Consider the following 4,787-nt stretch of genomic DNA (forward strand, 5'->3'; position numbering starts at 1 on the left):
GGGGGGGGGGGGGCAGGTGCTGTCAGAAGTTTGGAACTGGGTCATAAATACCTTTTGGGGGGGGTCTGTCATAACTTTCAATGATCGCTAAGCGATCCATTGTAAGTCAAGAACTACTGTACCTGTAAAAACTAAACGAAAGGGATAAAATGAAACAGTAATTATTTAATCAGTATTAAAGCAGCACAGTGACAAGGAACGTTGTGTTTTATGTACAAGGTTGCTGGTTCAAAACACAGCAAAATATTTTGAGAGCCAGTCTGGTATGGTGGGTTAAGATTTGGACTAGAAGGAGGGAGACCAGGTCCTAGTCCCCTTTCAGTGACAGAAGCTCACTGGAGGACTTTGGGCTGGTCACTGCTCAGCCCAACTTCTTCCACAAGGTTGGTGCTGCAGGGGAAAAAAAAGAGCTCCTCTACAAAAGGTGGCATATCAGCCAAATAAATAATAATTCAAACTAATGAAAGAAAAAAAAGGATATGAATTCAAGAACAGGAGTTCTCACCTTTCTAGCTAGAAAGTTGCCAGCATTCATTGACTGAGTTCAAACATTATGTTAAGCAATGATTTATTTCATCATGATTTGACCAAGCAACAGTAGCTGGCTTTACTTACACCTGTAAGACTTAAATCATAGGTTACAAACAATGGTTAAATTAATCTAATCCAGGGGTCTTCAAACTTGACCCTTTTATGACTTGTGGACTTCAACTCCCAGAATTCCTCAGCCAGGCACACTGGCTGAGGAATTCTGGGAGTTGAAGTCCACAAGTCATAAAAGGGCCAAGTTGAAGACTCCTGATCTAATCTCTTAAATTAAAATCCAACCAGCTACATGGCCTGAACCAAGTCATCAGGGATTGAGTCACTAAATCCCATTTAGTTTTAGTCATTAAAACTTTGAACTGCAGACACTGAAACTGGATGCAAAATACTGGCAGACATTGAAGACAGATTAGCAGAAAAAGGATTTATTTGGACACATGTTTATTGTCATTTTTATACTGTGGGCACAATGGCACACATCAAAAGTGAAATTTAGTTGCCCGCTCTCAAAGTGAAACACATACATGACACACACTTAACATACTATGAACAACATATGTATAGACCCACATCCCTACATATACATAGCAATAATAAATATTAAATATTGTCCATCTTGAATATATTATGAAAGGAGGAAGCTTGAGAGTTCGCAAGGTTAATGCTGTATGGAATGAAACTATGGCTGAATCTGGATGTTCTGCTACGGATACCACGAAGCCTCCTCCCAGAAGGTAACAGGGAAAACAGGTTGTGAAGAGGATGTGTAGTGTCCCAGATAATCTTACGGCCCCTGCTCAAGCAGTGCTTCTGTGCTATGTCCTGGATGAGAGGGAGGGAACTGCCAATGATCTTTTCGGCCATTCTCACCATTCAGCCCCAAAATTTGTTCTCTGAACTAACCTCCTATGCAAATTCTCTCCTCTTTAGCCCCAAGCATTTTTGGTTTCAGATTTTTATTTTAGGAGGAAGAAAGTGATTTTATTCTCACTATTGTGAAAACACTGGGAGTCAGGAGACCTTGCTGACTTACTGCAACTCACCTGAAGATTTATCAGTGCATCCCATTTTTCTTTCCACCCATTGCTTGGATATTGTAGAATGATTCTTCTGGACTAAGAATATTCAAGCCTGGGATATATGTGTCATCACCATGAACATGGGCAGAATGCATTTTCTCTGATGCTGATTCATCACAACTTATCCCTTGCAATCTGGAAAGCAAGGACTTTGTAGTCAGAAGGAATGCTAAGATAAAAATCTAAGAAAACTGCATAAAAATTTGATCTTCTACCCGTCCAAATTGGACAAGGCGCTACATTCTGGAGGTGGAGTCTCAATTTTTCCTTCACACACACAAAAGTATTATCAGCAGTGTCCACTTTTTCCTAAATTGCAAATGGAAAATATAAGAGATGAAAGGCACCATGCTAGATTAACTTGACAAAGCTTGACTGCTGAGAGAGAATTAGTCTAAGCCTAGGCTTTCACCAGTGTATACATTTGGGTATTTTACTGCCTTTGAATGGTTATCTGAGTGTTTAGAGGCTGTATATTGTAGACACACATGCTTCCATTATTGCATAGAGCAGCATCTCTGAACAGAAATTACCTCAAAATGGCCACTAAGTGGCAGCAGACGGAAAAGAAAGAGAAGGCTGGGGGTTTTAAATGTAGATACAATTGGTAAAAATGGACAATGATGGAAATATACTGGCTCTATATTAGAATGTATGAAAAAGCTTTGCCCCCTCAGTCACAATCCATTTTCCAGTCCAATAACAAGCTAATCCAACAGGTTATAGGAGAGACCCACAATCCTTGAATGCTATCCTAAATTCCTTAGACTGTATTTCAGATTTATAGCCAGCAAGTGGCTTATATAGCACCTTTGTAGTTCTTTAAAGCAGCTGTATCTTTTTCAGAAATTACACAGAAAAAGAAAGAACGTCCAGAAGCTTTTTCCTTTTGATTGTGGTATGTTATGTATCCCTAACTCTTAATAATATTGGATATTTTTTTGTAATATGACTCAACAAAATTAAATCTTACGTGTGCCCCAGTCGTCATACTATTCAAAACACAAATATTAACTGGACAATAATCACAGAAAACATGGGGAGGCAGACAAAGGATTTATTTCTCCTTTAAGTCTTAAATGAGCTGTAAATTCATAGCAGTGTCAGTAGCCATAGTAACTTCAAAATGGTGAAATTTGCCTCACACAAATGGCAAGACACAATGGTTGTGCAGTTTAGATGTGAGGACACAAACTTCATTCTTTTGACTATGGCTTGTTATGACATTTAAGACACTGTAGGTCAGTGGTTCTCAACCTTTTTAATGCCGCGACCCCCAACTGGTTGTAAGTCGAGGACTAAACCAGTCGTAAGTCGAGGACTAAACCGGTCGTAAGTCGAGGACTAAACCGGTCGTAAGTCGAGGACTACCCAACCGGTCGTAAGTCGAGGACTTTCCCTGCCCAGGAGCGCCGCGCATGCGTGGTTCCGCCCCCTGCGCCGGCCGAGGCGTAGCCGGCAAGCGGCAGAGACGGAGCAGGCCGACCACCAGCTGGCCCAGCTCAAGGGAGGTAAGGCACCCGCCGGAAAAGGGGAAAAAAATGGCAGACAGCCTTGCTTGGCGACCCCAGGGAAATGGTCGATCGACCCCAAATGGGATCGCGACCCATAGGTTGAGAACCGCTGCTGTAGGTGGACAGCCATGTTAGTCTATGGTGGCAAAATTGTATTGAAATGTATCTGATGAAGTTGGATGCAAGTTCATGCTTTTGAATAAATTTTGTGAGTCGAAAAAGGTGTCACCAGATTTCCGACTTAAGGCTAAAGCGAAACAAATCCTCATTCTAAAGCAAAATCCATATCAAAAACTACCAGAGAGGTAATAACTTCATTAGGTCAAGCCAAGGCCCCAGAAGTGCCTGCAAGCTTTCAACCTCTCCAGGACTACTGTGACGTGGACTCCATAGGGCCTGCATTTTATAAAGCACGTATGAATAGGTTGCGTGTCAGAGATTTCAGTTTGCAACTGGGTTCCGCCTGCAGATGACTGGACGAACTTCCTTGGGCCAGGTTCAACCCCCGGCGTTCCATCCAATAGGAAGGCTCATGCCCGTCTGTAGGAGCCAATCACGAAGCCCGTTTAGAGCTAGAGCCGCAATTTTATTTTATTTTTTACAAACTGGCTTGCGGTTTACGTTCGTTTTCTTCGTTCTCATGTGTGAGCAAAAATCAGTCGCGCTCCAACTGTTTTTTATTTCAAAATAAGCATAAACTCAGATCACAACGCGCGAAGATCAGGCTGAGAAAACATAGAAACAAAGGTCTCATTTTATCAAAACGCATCTTTCAGAAATAGGTGGCGCCTAATCCAGCATATCATACTTTTTTAATTTTAAAATGTTGCAAAGGGGCAAAGGGTAGAAAAGCGAAACCTATTCAAAGTGCTCGGTTACTGCTTTGCTCGATCAAGAAATAAAAAATAAGGCTTTAAAAAAAAAATCTCCTTCGAGCCGGAATCGAACCAGCGACCTAAGGATGACTGACTCTAGTAAGCCTCTACAGTCCTCCGCTCTACCAGCTGAGCTATCGAAGGAACATGGCAGCTGGTTTGGGTCGTTTCCTATATATTTCGTTAGTAGGAAGTGCTGGGTTGTTTTTTTTTCCTGTTTCATTTCCTTTATTTTTTTTTTAATCCACGCCTGTTCCTACAGCGATACAGTTTATATTTTCTAATTCTAAAACCAACTCACAGCCCAACCATGACTGATAAACCCGATGCAAGTAATCTGAGAAAATATAAACAGATGGTTTTGGCTGTGCACAGAATTTTACTCCGATTCATTTGCGAGGTTTTTTTTTAATGCAATAAATAAATACAGGAATCGGGAGACAAAGAGCATGGCTGGCATTGGCAGATGATTTGAGCTCCGGGCGATCACATTTTGGGAACCACAAGTCGAGAAAGGACGAGCCTACTGAACAGCCTGCAGGGAAAAGATTTCAAAAATACCTGAGACCATATTAGGTGGCAGAAAGAAACACATCTATGTGTGTGCACGTGGGTTGAATGAAACAAGTATATTTGAAGAGATCCAAGTGAATAATCCGTCCAGATTCCCGGGAACAAACTTTTAATAGGTGAACAGCCAAACTGCACTTCACTCATCCAGTCACTTAACCGGTTGCCATTCCAGCCTTCCCCCAGCAGAGGGCGTAGCGTCA

General features: G+C 41.7%; 1 non-coding gene across 1 annotated transcript; it reads right to left on the reverse strand.

Annotated features, from left to right (window-relative positions):
• Window positions 1-4,066: 4,066 nt before the first annotated feature.
• TRNAY-GUA lies at window positions 4,067-4,158 on the reverse strand. Its single transcript is given in 2 exon segments — window positions 4,067-4,102; window positions 4,122-4,158. It is a non-coding gene; the product is annotated as a tRNA-Tyr (tRNA).
• Window positions 4,159-4,787: the final 629 nt, after the last annotated feature.

The sequence above is a fragment of the Protobothrops mucrosquamatus genome, unplaced genomic scaffold, assembly GCF_001527695.2.
Source record: "Protobothrops mucrosquamatus isolate PMUCROS unplaced genomic scaffold, P.Mucros_1.0 scaffold738, whole genome shotgun sequence".
NCBI lineage: Eukaryota > Metazoa > Chordata > Lepidosauria > Squamata > Viperidae > Protobothrops > Protobothrops mucrosquamatus.